The sequence below is a fragment of the Mauremys reevesii genome, linkage group 4 (genome assembly GCF_016161935.1).
Source record: "Mauremys reevesii isolate NIE-2019 linkage group 4, ASM1616193v1, whole genome shotgun sequence".
NCBI lineage: Eukaryota > Metazoa > Chordata > Testudines > Geoemydidae > Mauremys > Mauremys reevesii.
Window position 1 is genome coordinate 76,409,298 of NC_052626.1, and position 15,397 is coordinate 76,424,694.

A 15,397-nucleotide genomic window follows, 5' to 3' on the forward strand; every position below is an offset into this window, starting at 1 on the left:
ATCTGGGGGGGAGCATGGGCTGTTATAGCAGAAATAAGGGAGAGACAAGACAGAACTGGATGTGGGGAGGAATCAAATCAGTATCTTAGATGTCTGTATACTAATGCAAGAAGTATTGGGAATAAGCAGAAAGAACTAGTAAGTAAACACAACTATGACATAATTGGCATCATGAAGACTTGGTGGGATAATATGCATTACTGGAATATTGGTATAGAAGGATACAGTTTGCTCAGGAAGGACAGGCAGGGGAAAAAGGGAGGAGGTGTTGCCTCATATATTAAAAAATGTATACGCTTAGACTGAGGTTGAGCTAGAAATAAGAAACAGACTTGTTGAAAGTCTCTGGGTAAGGCTAAAAGAGGTAAAAAAACAAGGGTGATGTCATGGTAGGGGTCTACTACAGGAAGAAGAGGTGAATGAGGCTTTTTTAAACAACTAAAAAAATCATCCAAAGCACAAGACTTGGTGGTGATGGGGTACTTCAACTACCCAGACATCTGTTGGGAAAATAACACACCGAGGCATAGATTATCCAACAAGTTCTTGGAATGCATTGGAGACTTCTTTTTTTAATTTCAGAAGGTGGAGACAGCTACTGTTCTAGATTTGATTTTGACAAATAGTGAAGAATTGGTTGAGAATTTGGAAGTGGAAGGCAACTTGGGTGAAAGTGATCATGACATGATGATTTCATGATTCTAAGGAATAGTAAGAGGGAGAACAGCACAATAAAGACAATGGATTTCAAGAAGACAGACTTGAGCAAACTCAGGGGAGTTGGTAGGTAAAATCCCATGGGAAGCAAGTCTAAGGGGAAAAACAACTGAAGACAGTTGGCAGTTTTTCAAAGAAACCTTATTAAGGGCACAAGAGCAAACTATCCCACTCCATAGGAAAGATAGGAAGTATGGCAAGAGACCACCCTGGCTTAACCAGGAGATCTTCAATGATCTAAAACTCAAAAAAGAGTCCTACAAAAAGTGGAAACTCGGTCAAATTACAAAGGATGAATATAAAGCAATAACACAGAAATGTAGGGACAAAATTAGAAAGGCCAAGACACAAAATGAGATCAAAATAGCTAGGGACATAAAAGGAAACAAGAAAACATTCTACAAATACATTAGAAGCAAGAGGAAGACCAAGGACAGAGTATGCCTGTTACTCAATGAGAGGGGGAAAGACAATAACAGAAAATATGGAAATGGGTGAGGGGCACTTCTTTGTTTAAGTTTTCACCAAAAAGTTTGGTGGCGATTGGCCATCTAACATAGTGAATGCTAGTGAAAATGAGGTAGGGTCAAAGTCTAAAATAGGGAAAGAACAAGTAAAAAATTACTTAGACAAGTTAGATGTCTTCAAATCACCAGGGCCTGATGAAATGCATCCTAGAATACTCAAGGAGCTGACTGAGGAGATATCTGAGCCATTAGCAATTATCTTTGAAAAGTCATGGAAGACGGGAGACATTCCAGAAGACTGGGAAAGGGCAAATATAGTGTCCATCTATAAAAAGGGAAATAAGGACAACCCAGGGCATTAAAGACCAGTCAGCTTAACTTCTGTACCTGGAAAGATAATGGAGCAAATAATTAAGCAATGAATTTGCAAACACCTACAACAGGGATAGGCAAACTATGGCACACATGCCAAAGCCGGCACACGGGCTGATTTTCAGTGGCATTCACATTGCCTGGGTCCTGGCCGCCGGTCCGGCAGGCTCTGCATTTTAATTTTAAATGAAGCTTCTTAAACATTTTAAAAACCTTATTTACTTTACATACAACAATAGTTTAATTATATATTATAGACTTCTAGAAAGAGACCTTCTAAAAATGTTAAAATGTATTACTGGCACGCAAAACCTTAAATTAGAGTGAATAAATGAAGACTTGGCACACCACTTCCGAAAGGTTGCTGACCCCTGACCTACAAGATAATAAGTTTATAAATAACAGTCAGCATGGATTTGTCAAGAACAAACCCTGTCAAACCAACCTTATAGCCTTCTTTGACAGGGTAACAAGCCTTGTGGACGGGGGGAAGTGCTAGATGTGGTATATCTTGACTTTAGTATGGCTTTTGATATTGTCTTGCATGATCTTCTCCTAAAGAAACTAGGAAAATACAACCTAGATGGAGCTACTATAAGGTGGGTGCATAACTGGTTGGAAAATCGTTCCCAGAGAGTAGTTATCAGTGGTTCATAGTCATGCTGGAAGGGCATAATGAGTGCAGTCCTGCAGGGATCGGTTCTGAGTCTAGTTCTATTCAATATCTTCATCAATGATTTAGATAATGAATAAAGAGTACACTTATAAAGTTTGCAGACGATACCAAGCTGGGAGGGGTTGCAAGTGCTTTGGAGGTTAGGATTAAAATTCAAAATGATCTGGACAAACTGGAGAAATGGCCTGAAGTAGATAGGATTAAATTCAATAAGGACAAATGCAAAGTACACCATGTAGGAAGGAACAATCAGTTGCACACAAACAAAATGGGAAATGACTGCCTAGGAGGAGTACTGCAGAAAGGGATCCGGGGCTCATAGTGGATCACAAGCTAAATATGAGTCAACAGTGTAACGTTGTTGCAAAAAAAGCAAACATTATTCTGGGATGTATTAGCAGGAGTGTTGTAAGCAAGACATGAGAACTAATTCTTCCACTCTACTCTGTGCTGATTAGGCCTCAGCTGGAGTATTGTGTCCAGTTCAGGATGCCACATTTCAGGAAAGATGTGGACAAATTGGAGAAAGTCCAGAGAAGAGCAACAAAAATGATTAAAGGTTGAGACAATATGACCTATGAGAGAAGATTGAAAAAATTGGGTTTGTTTAGTCTGGAAAAGAGAAGACAGAGGGGACATAACAGTTTTCAGATACATAAAAGGTTGCTACAAGGAGGAGAGAGAAAATTGTTCTTCTTAACCTCTGAGGATAGGACAAGAAGCAATGGGCTTAAATTGCAGCAAGGCAGTTTAGGGTGGATATTAGGAAAAACTTCCTAACTGTCAGAGTGATTAAGCACTGGAATAAAGTGCCTAGGGAGGTTGTGGAACCACTGGCTGTGGTTCGCCACTCCAGGCCAATGGGGGCTGCAGGAAGGGCGGCCAGCATGTCCCTTGGCCCGGGCTGCTTCCTGCAGCCCCCTTTGGCCTGGAGCGGTGAACTGCGGCCAGTGGGAGCTGCAATCGGCCGAACCTGCGAATGCGGCAGGTAAACAAACTGGCTCGGCCCACCAGGGGCTTTCCCTGAAAAAGCGGTGGCCCTAGTTTGAGAACCACTGGTTTAAGGGACTCAACCTAAGCTTAGGAGTGAGTCATATGCAGAGTTGGGAATAGCATTTGACTCCAAGTTCCCTGCTTTAACCATCAGCCCACACTCCCTCATTAGATAGGCAGGCTAAGTATATGCAACACTACTTTGGGCAACCTTTTAAAAAAAATGACACCAATTTACTAATAGCAAGCATCACCAAGCTTACTTCAATGGGATTATGTTACAGTACACGAGGAGTGTCAAAAGAACTTTCATCATGATTAGTGGGGTGACAGTGAATAACAAAGGAAGAAATAATAGTTTGCCACTTGTCAGGTAATTCCTGCTTTCTTTGTACAGAATGCTTATTTGTCAGGGAAAATCCTAGGCAACACTTCATTGTGGAGATCTGAAAAACATATTCATTCACATGTGAGTGCCAGGTACCATGGGCTTTTTCACTGCGCCCGACTGTGGCCTGGGCTGTGTACCTGTGCAGAGCATAAAGTGGAGGAAGAAACACTCCTTATGCCATTGCTCAGATCTTGTATCAAGCCACGCACATGTACGTAGGTGTTGCACGCCTGATACTCCCCTCCTACTCACACACTAGGTATAGGGAGTGGGCATTGCCTGCACTGGGGCGAGAGGATTACTACTTTGCTACTGGAATAGGTCAGCAGCAAACTATTGCACCCTCTACCTCCCTGGAGCAATGTGGAGCAGAAAGGGTTTATTAAAGGCTGGATTGTAATTTCCTTGATGCAGGGACAGACCTTCTTTTTAGTTAGTTTTTGCAGAATCTAGCACAGTACAGTCCTGGCCTAGGAACAGGGCTCCAAGGCACTACAGAAGTGCAAATAATAAATAATTGTGCCTTTAGAAACTGCCCTGAGTGAGAGGGAAGCTCATAACTGCACTGCTCCCCTGAGGAGCCTCAGGGCTTGGAGAATCAAACTTCCTTCTCTGAAGCAAAGGGAGAAGTATGGGAGGGAGTAATTTGTTTATCAGGTGAAGCATACTCCCCTGGATCACTCTGTCTGAGTCCCATTGTTTGGTGTCTGAGGGGGTGTGGCAGTGGGTCTGCTCTTTAAAAGCCAATGCAACAAAGCATGGTAGTGCAAGCATGCCAAGCATACACAAGGTCTTGTCTTCCTGCTTTGAGAAGGGTGACCCATGCCATAAGCTTGGCATCAGTCTCTTAAACAGTTAAGTAACAAAATAACTCAGAAAGGTGGCTGTCTGCACCTTATAAACAGAGAAAAAGCCTCAAATGCAAGAAAGTTTTTAGTTGCAGCACATCATTCTGGGGTAGCACTGAGGCACACCTGCCCCACCACACTCTCCCCCAGATCTGCCAGTGAGAAACAGCAGGCAAGACTTCTTCACTGGCCTGCTGGTTCCGACTGACTAGTGTTTCTCCGGGCCCCTCTAGGCCTCCGGAGGACAATCTTGTTGGTAGTGTGGTCTGAATTGGTTTCCTTGAGTGGGGCTGCCAGGGTGCAGATGCCTCCAGTGGAAGTCAGAGAAGATCTGATAGACTGTCACAGCTGGGAAGAGCCAAGATTCCAGCGGGTGGACCTGGTGCACGCCCCTAGATCCAAACTATGTCAAGGACCAGGGTGACGTCCTTTATCCCTGACAAGCCAGTTCAACTGCATAAGGGCCAAAAAACATCTGGCCCTAACTAATCAGAATTAAATATTGGAACTATAAGCCTTTTCCCTCTGTGGCATAGATTTAGGAATCTAGATTTAGGAATCTACATTTAGGAATCTGTGACATACTTCATTTTCACCTACAGATACTGAGTCCTTGTATAAGTTTGTTTGATAAAGTTCAGATAAGCTCACTTGATACTAACAAGTTTTGATTCTCTCAGTGGCAGAAATTAGATTTGGGATTTGTTTGCTTCCAAAATGCTCTCTCACCCTTTTTCTCATTGTAGGAAGTAGAATCTTTGTGACAGACACTGTACTTACTTTTTCCTTTGTGAATTTCACAGACTAGCTAAGGACACTCCTGGCAAATGCAAAGCTCTGACAGCTCTTTCGTGGATAGGAACGCACAGGTCATTAACATCCTCAGTCTCATTTAATAATACCTTGTCCTTTATAAATGTCTACCAATCTCTTACAAGCCTTTAGGCACCATCTTATAACTCTATGGAGAGTCATGTTTGCAGTTTTCATAGAAACAACCCAACAATACTTTTAGACAAATGTCCAAGAAATCATTTATTGATGCAGTCTTGGCATGACCACAGTCTATAGGAGGGAACCTGCTGAAAACAATCACAGCTTGTGCAGCCATTTCAAACCCACGGCTGCATGTATCATAATGAAAGAATGAGCTTATTCGTAATGAGCAAAAAGGATCCTGGTTAGTCACGTATAGTTACACAAAAGATACGTACTTGCACAGCGTACTAGGCTGGTTGAAGATGCTCCACACTGAATTTGTGACCCCGGTCCTAAATGACTCACAGTGAACCCTGGGCCCTCTACTCTGAGGGCTTGGTTTGCTCCCAGGTTTCCATTGTCATAAAGCAATGAAAGAAATACTGTGGGTTTCCAGAGCTGGGAAGTCCACCTGGAGGGAGTAAAGAGCAGCAGTTCAAGGCACCCACAACATCCATGTTACTTTATCAGGAGCTTGGAATCAGTCAGCTCCAACCCAATGCTGAGCAGTGCAGGTTGAAGAGGGGGCATGGTCAGGGAACCCTGAAGATGCTTATTCAGGAAGCCTGTGTTGGCAAAGTTCCTAAGGGTAGGTCTGAATATATTTGGAAGCTGGCTTCCCCTGGAAGGCCCAATGAGGGAGGGTAATAGTGAATGCAGAGTCAAGGCTTGATTCACCCTTCCTGTTACAATCTATCCCTTCTTCGAGTTTCCTGCTTTGGATAAGTAAATTCAATGATGGTGCTTAATTCTAACTTTTTTTAATTCTCCCTATAATGTTACATCCATGGCTCACTGATTGCATCTATCTGAGAGTTTTACCAACAAAGGACCCTAGCTGTTCTAATTGGTTCAAGCTCAGTAAGTACCCTTCATCGCACCAAGTAGTGCACTTCATTCCTTTGTTAACAACCACAACACTGTGCATGTCAAGTAGAGTTTTACAAACTCAGATCTGCTAGTGCAGATATCACAGCAATTACTAGAGTATAATTATATCGAGAACATATGCAAGCATTTATTAGAAGTGCAACCAGTGTATGTCTCTGTACTTTTCTATTACTTAACATGTACTCTATGCCACTTACAATAGAGCATTATTGAAATGCACTCTGTTCTCCAAAGGTACAGCTAAGTTGCATTCCTATCTATATGAAAATCTTAGCCTAACCTGCCTGCTCTAGAAATAGCTATGAACAGGTTGCTTAAGCAGTGTCTTCTGACTCTCCGGTTTCAGCAAGGTTATAAGGAACATGAGACTGATCTTTCTCACTGTGCCTCTATCCTTCTGTTTATGGCAATGGCCAAGACCAAGAAATATGAAAAGTTAAAATATATACAAATACATAATAGGTTGAAGATCTAAGTTGAATTCACACCTTTCCCCAAGAGTGACCACGTGATGTTAAGTAAGTCACTAAGGCCAACATTTTAATAAGTGGTAGTGGTTGATTTTAGCATGTCAATTGTTGGGGTGTTGGGGATCCTGATTAAGACTCCTGATGCCTGATTTTCAGGGCTGCTGAACACCCTCAAACCCACCTGAAGGCAATGGGAACAGCAGATGATTTTCACTTCTCAAAATCAGATCCTGGATGTCTGTTTAAATCAGTGGCTGTTTTTAAAAAAAATATTTGGCTGTAAGGGTCTTATCCTACTACCTATTAAGGTAATGGGAAGATTGTAAGAGGCCATTGGAAGTTATAGGATGGGAGGTGCCAGAGAGCACCAAAGCATTACCCTGAAATTTAGCCTCTGATGTTTAAAATAGGCACCAAATATTATTGGTAATAATTCATTGGCCCAAGTCAATTATTCTCCAGCTTGTTTTCATGGGAGGGCTGGTGAGCCTCTTCATAACTCAGTCAATCAAAAAAGCATACCATAAACTGCCATATCTGAGAAAATATGTCAGTCAAAACAGCTTTCCAGTTGGTTGATATTCCATTGCTTTGGAACTCAAAATCCACTAATGAAGTAGCCTAGGGTAGAAGGAATGGGAAGGAAAATGAGGAAAGGTCACTTTCCTGTATAACTTCTATTCCACTAAGCACCACTGTCTAACATATATAGAGGGGCTGGGTTTATAAGTCAGGAAGGTAGAGGCCTGGTTTTTGATTGTTCACTGGCAACGAGTTGAGATGTTGTCAGGTGGTTGTGTTATCACATGGTGCCTCCAATTCCCAAAACATGCGCATGAGTGCTACTATGAGAACACATTCAATGCAGAGTACAACTCATACAGTGCTCTAAAGGACCAATGAACCAATCTGGCTACAGAGCTCTTAAAGCAAAATTCTGAGAGGGCTGGAGAGTAGTGGGGAAGAGGTTTACTGAGAAAAGGTCAAGAAAAAAAGTAATACTTTAAGCAACCCGGAAATTAGTCAGTTTTTCCTATCAACACTTCGCTCGTTGCCTGACAGCCATGCCTCCAGGCTCCCAAGTCCTTAAAATGTGCCCTGAGTGGTGTGGTTAGAACATGCTTACACAGATAGAAGTACTGAGGATTCTACTTTTCTTTGAGCCCTGTTCTTCCACAGGGATGTGGCTGCTAAGTGCAGTGGTAGATGGGGAACTGTTTTAACCAATAGCAAGAATCCAAGCACAATGGTAACAGCAAACTGAACCCTTCTTATATAAACACGCAGGGCAGCCAGAGATTCTATGTGGAAGTGCAGGGCATGTGAGTCCTGTATAAACCAAAGTCCATCACTGTGTGTCCTTCCCCTGAGCTTTCTCTGACTAACTAACCAGACAAGGGAGAGGCATCCCTGGGGTACTCACAACAAAAGCCACTTTGCAGATAGGTAGCCTCTAAATGTCTCAGGAATAGGAGCCAACTAATTAGTCCACAGAAGAGAGATCACTTCAACTCTTCAGAGGAACTAATAAGGCTTACTGTCTAAGCAGTGACTGGCCCTCTCTCAGGATCACAGGGGAAACTTCCATGAACTGGAACAGTGGATCAGATCTTTGTTGCTTTGATTACAGGACAGGATGGAGCAACAAACTGCAAGTGCAAATGTTTCCACTATCAGTGAACACTTTTGTACTGGTGCAGCAAACTTCCAGCCCTTAGTTAAGACCTGATTGTGCAATGCTTGTGGGTGGGCCTGACTATATTATCTCTGCAACACCCCAAACACTTTGCAGCTTTGTGGGGTGGCAGGGAGGGAGAGAGTGGACCTAAGCCTAAAACACCACTCCGATACAAATCATGCACAGTTCCCAATGCAAAGCTCAATACAAAGAATACTACTGATCTGACTTTGGTGTTAGCAATCTCTCCTTCTCTTTGTCTCTGACCCTAACATTTCCTCTCTTGTATGTAGCACTCAGCTGACTAACAATCTTGTAGAAGCAGAGGGTCATACCATGCCAGTTTTGTCCAACTAATACAACTGAAGCTTTATTAATAACAGTATTACAGTCTAATGAAACTGAAGGAGCTTGGATGGGAACAGAGGGTGAAAATTGCCACACCAGTAAAGCTTGCATGAAATGACACACAGATTCAGCCATGAGGTGGTGTCAGTATATCCTAGGTTAGTGTTTCTCAGCTGCTGGATGGTGACCCTCTGGGGAAAAAGGGAATTGTGAAGGGTTGACAATTTTATTACAATCTAAAGCAAATAAAATCTCAATTTCCCCACTCCCTGAATAGCCTTACTGTTCAAGGTCAAGTATGGATTGCCAATCTATTGAAACACACACACACAAATTATTAGGTTATCATTATCACTGGTACATTTTTAGGGTTACAGTAAATGTAAGGGACCTGTGAAATATTTTTACTTCAGATAAGGGTTGCCAGCCTGAAAATGTTGAGAAATACTGTCCTAGGATCATACTTATCTCTATCTATTGGCCCTGTTCATAAAAGGTCAATATGCAACACCCAAGAAGCACAGGGAGCCTCTCTCTGCATATGTAAGGTCCTGGCACTTTTAGACTTTTCTGGTTTTGCCAGATGAATATCATTGTATAACACTGAACGTCTGTAAAACAAATAAACAAACAAACAAACAAACCTCACTGCTTTCCTGTAAGACTTAGTTGACACAGAGCTCAACCCTGGTGTGTATGGACTAATAGCACCTGGAATTGGAATAAGGTCCTAAGGCCAAATGCACAGGCAATAGATGAGCCTAGATCTTCCTTGATTATATTTTGGCTGTGTCATAACATAGCAAGTTAACTTTATAACTGTTGATGTTGCAAATAAATTCAGGGTTGGGGTCAGATTAGTACATTCTGAGAAATCTCTTCTTGCTTGTCCCAACCAAAGCATCTCAATATAAATTTATTCCTCCAATCTGCTTACTAGTGTAATTAACTCTGCTTAGCGCTAGATCCAAGAATAGCTGTTTTACAACTGCTGCAAATCAAACTGCTGTGCCAGTGAAGTAATCACTTGCCAGGAGACTGAGACACTTCATTCGTTAAATGGTTGATGTTTGAAAACAGCCCCCTTTTCTTTGTCCCTTTGAGACTGTCGCACTGAATGGACATCCTCTATACAGTTGAACTGAGGTGATGGGATTTGAATCAACAACATTCTTACAGTGCTTGACCTCTATTATTCTACATCCAGGAGCACTAACATTTGCATGGCTTAGCAAGTTGCAAGCTGTAACAACAGCATTTAGAACGGGCAGCAGGACTGAGATCCAGTGAATATAGAAGGTATAGCTGAATTTCAGAATTCTCCTTACAGAGATATGCAGAGCTGTTCAGCACATGGCTAATGGTCCCTAATTCATTGGGTATTCATTATAAGAGACTCTTATTCATGCTACAGCTATTTTCTTTTAACATGGATGTAATGTACAATGCTATCAAAAATTCCAAGTAATCCAGCTATTACATTTTCAATAGCTTCTACTTCTCTGCTGTGCTTTGTCCACTTTGAAGGTAAGAGAAAAATGTACTGCTGACTATGTAACTACATATGGAACAAAAGCATTTATTTCCCCTGCAATTTCATTGTACATGTGGTATATGTCAAACGGGTATATATATACAAAAATGTCTAGCTCTAGTTATATATCTTTAAATCATTCTCCAGTTAAATATCACTATCATATTGATAAAAATAAATGGTGAAATACATAATATGTAACTTATGCAAAACACACATGGGATGAGATACAATGATGCTGAAATAAGACTGTCTTGGATCTGTCTCATAGATTTTTACAAGCTGTGAGCTATATATTTGATGCTAATGTTTTGTAGTGATATGCTTGTAGCACCTTTCATCCTAGAATCTCAAGGCATGTTATATAGTTTATCCACATCTTTGAGGTGGGTGTTGATATGCTCATTTTACAGATGGCTAAATTATAGTCAAGAGCTTAATCCTGCAAACCCTTACTCACATGAGTAGTCCTATTGAATTCAAGGACTATTGATATGATAAGAATTTGCATTACCAGACATCAGATGTCTTATTTGGAGCCACACAACAAATCAGTGTCACAATGAGGAAATAAAATAAGGAAATGAGGAAATAAAATCTGAATGGGACAGTGCCATGAAAACCAAAAGCCAGAGTAATGCATGTCATAGTTCACTGCAATTGCACCTGTATTTCCCCCCTCATGATCCAACAATGACATCCACTCCAGGCTCCTGGCTTCTCAGCTGTTACCTGTCTTGGGTAGAAACCCACATCTCTTTCCCTCCTAACCAGGGTTTTTTCTAGACTGCATTATTCCCTGCCTCTTCTGTGAGTTTCCCAACAATACAGATTGCCTAAGCCTGCATGTTTCACTTTCTCTTCAGAGGACACATAGGGTGTAATTGCTCACAGTTGTAAGTTACCACACAACCCTTTCTAATCAAGCACATTTATTTTTAAAGTGAAAGCTTTGTAGAAAAAAACATTAAAAACAATAAAAGAACCGACATGCATGCTAATAAGCTTAGCAGAGATCACTGCCAACTTCAACAAGAGTTCTGGCAGGTGATCAGAACTCCACCAAGGGTTTTTTTTCTTGTGATTACAAGGCCAAAACAGCTATTATCTCAGAACAGTCATGCTCACAAATCATTCTGTCTCTCCTATATATGGTTTGGGCCTTTGAGCTTGTCCTCCCATAGCAGGTGATCAGCAGACAAAGGTCCACTTCTGAGGATGAAGCTTCAAAAGTCCAAGTTCTTGCATAACTGAAGGCGGTATGTTTACTTAGACTTTATATATAGCTTATAAATAGTCCTTTGAAGTTCATTACACTACTCAGGGTTTACATTGGTCACAACTCCCCCAATAGAAGTTACATACAAGTTCACAATAATACACCAACTTTGCATTTTTAAAACAATGGACTCCAAAGCTACCTAAAGTTCAATTCAGTAAGGTTTTGTAAGGCTATAGTAGGAAACTATCATATCTTAATTATGCATGGATGAAGAGGGGAGTTAAACCACTTCCACATGCCTTCATGGCCTCCTTGGACTTCAGGTCTCAGTGTAAGGGGAAAGCCTGCACTGTGCGTCTGATACTTGCCTCCCGCCATGCTCCAGTTGAGCAGAGAATGGATAGAACGTTAGCTCTGCTGACCATCACAACTTAGCACAATGTGGTATGGGTCACTAGCAGATTATTACCTTCCAGGCACAAGGGGGAGCAGGAAGGAATTGTGCCTATGAGGGGTTGCATTGCTTTGCTCTGCCTCTTATAAAGTCAAGATTGTATAGCCACAAACTTGCCTCAAGGGAGGACAAGATTTTGAGAAACAGGGTATTGTCAGAAGTGTGAAAGACAGAAGTGGGGATCAAGAGGGATGAGGACTAAATAAAGACCATGAGATCTGGCCATGAGGAGGACAGTGGATACCTTGGTGAGAGCAATTTCAGTGGAGGTGGGAGAGAGTGGAAGCCAAACTGGTGACTTTATGGGAAAGTTCCTTTTTTCTAATAAATTTTTTATATCTTTAGCAACAAAAGCAATAAGAGAACATAAAGAAAAATAGGATTCCATTGTAATGAGTGACTTTCTTAATTCCTTTCACTCTGTTAAATTGTTCAGCAGTTGGTTAAGATTCTTTCCCCCAGATCTTTACAGGAGAATGGTCAATTAATTACCGGTTAGATGGCATCTACAGTCTGGCAAAAATAAACCAGTGCCCTAGTTAATAAAATGAAATGCTGCTTTGTTAATATAAATTGTGTCCTCCAGCGGAAGAAAGCAAATAATTTCAGTTTATCAGCATCTGGAATGCACCCAAATGTTGTTCTCTGGCTGAAGCATTTATCACATTGAAAGGACAATTCAAAACAAGAACTCTAAACATTCCCAGGTTGGGTTTGCATTGACCTTACCACAGTGTATTATTAGGAATTGTAATAAATTCTTATATATTAGATTATATATACACAATAAGAAAACACCCTATAAATAGATTAGGAAACAGTCTGGATGACTGGGAAAAAATAATTAATAATAAAAAGCACTGTTGCTATATAATAAATTACAGGAGGTTGACGTATAATTGAACAGCTTTATAGATATTGGGTTGAATTTAAATGATATGTACTGGAAATGTAATGACTTGACATTTGAACAGGGTTACACTAATTAATAAATTGGCAATTGCAATTCTGATTACCAGTTGTGATTGTGATTAATAACAGGTATTGATTAATCCCCCAATAATTCTGGCAAAGTTTATGTCCAGAAGAATAAGATGCATATCACGGGATGCAGGAAGCATGATTAACAAAAGCAATAATAAAATCACTTCACTCTCATTACAGAACTGTCTTTGGGGACAAGATTTGTGAAGGTGAGAAACATGGATAGACTCTCTGTAGGTGGAAGCCAAGGTAAAACATTATGCCAAAAATTGCTGTAATAAAAGAGACTTATCGGAAGACTGGGTATATTTATAGAATGATAAATCTGCACCATGTTTACATTAATTACACCCCCTACTACACAAGTCTGCTTCCACTTCAATGGTGTTTCCATTTCACATCGCTCCTGACCACTACCTTTTTAGTTTCTATGGAAAAATATATGTGCTCTTTATAAATGCCTCATGAAGTGGTTCATTCTCAACTCCTCTTGCAAAGAACCATGAACTGAAGGTCACAAGGTGATGAAATATATTTACGCTAACTAGAGCTGACTGGAGGATGAAGCTGAAAAAGAAGGCAGATTAAAAGAAACCAAACTTGTTTTATTGTTGTTGTTGTTTTTAATCTCATGATTTTTAAGCCCATCTCATGATTTCTGAGAGCCTGACTTGTTATCTATGAACATTTGGGGCTGACGATACTACAGTACTATTTTATTGGACTAAAGCACTGATCCTTAAATCCAGTGTGTATGGAAAGACCCTTAGTTATGTGTGGAGTCCCTCTGACTTCAGTGGTGCACCATGCATGCCCGAGGCTGCACTTGCATGGCCCCATATGATAAACCAAGACTAGTCAGACTGGTTCCCTGTCCCAAAGCTTTCCTAGCTAATTTAGTGCCAGTATTCTCAAAACAACTCCAGACTCTGAGGTTTGACTGACTATAAGTGTAGGTATAAAAAATAATGTATCTCTGGTGAGAAAGAAAGCCACAGGGTAAGAATTAAGATACTTAAGGATCCATTTTTAGAGTGATGTCATGTTTACATCAAAGGAATTGGGAGGCTAGGACCAAATTCAGAAAAAAAAATCACTCTAAAAATCTAAATGACAGGAAGAATGTTGACTTTTCTTTTTCCCTTACACAAAGAAATACTTTAAAGTATCACATTTAAATAAAACATGAGTGAAAGATTTCACTGTGTAGAAGCTGTCACAGTTTCAGGTAGCTGCACGTGTATTTCCCATCCCTGCACACTAGCCGAGGTCCACTCCAGGAGTGCCCAGTCAGATCTGTGGCCTCCAGCCATCACCTGTCTCCTTGTCCCTCTCTCTTCTGACCAGGGGGTTTTAAGGCTGAGGTACATACATTACCAGTGGTTCAAGGGATAGATTAAAAAAGGAGGGGCAAGAGAGGGCAGCCCTTTTGTATCTCTCTTTCTAGCTGAAATGTGAGGGAAATAATTCCATTAGTTAATAGTGAAGTGAGGGGAGAGTTGTAGAATATGCTGACCCAATTCAGGAATATTGGTACAAATCCAAAGGGTTTTTTAGAACAGTCATTGACTAAGGCCATTCAACCCTGTCAAAGGTCCTTGCTTCATCTGAGCTTGCTAGATCAAGTGAATGATTTTTCTGGTATTATCAGCAATCAGTCATCTTATAATGAAACAAACCTGATCTGTGTGCGTAACTGATCGCATGGTGGTGTTCAGTCATGTCACTAAAATGTTTGTAATTATTTTGCAATCTGTGTTCAATAGAGATATGGGGTGGAAACTACTACATTTGTGATCACCTTTGTTCTTCTTTAATATTAAAGTAATTAAAACAGTTCTCATGTAATTAGAAATGGTTCCTTTTTTAAATGTTTCAGTAAATACCTTTGAAAGACTAGAAGATAGCTGGTTACAAAACATGTTGTATGTATCTGCTGGAAAGCTGTCCATCTGAGGGCCTTTGCTAGAACTCATACTTTTTATAGCCTGTTCAACCTCTTTGTTGAGAAAGCTTTGTCCATAAACAACACTCTTTCAGAAGTTAGGGTATTAAATAACAGGCCTTCAATTAAATGAAGAGTCAAATTGGTTGTCTGATTTATATAAAGCTTGATAAAGCAGCTTACATTGATTATTTATCAATATTGGTTTAAGGATGGCACTCCCAATTTCTAGTTATAAGGAAGAAATATTGTTTGACTAGCTCCATCCTAAGTCTTGTGGCAAGAAAGCTTACCTGCTTTATCTCCCCATTCATAATATCTGTGTTTGACACTGTTGAATGCTTATCCAGCCAAGCTGAATTTATACTCATTATATTTATATTTGTCATTGATTAGACAGTGCAGAAGGTTCTCATTTTTGGGGGGTCA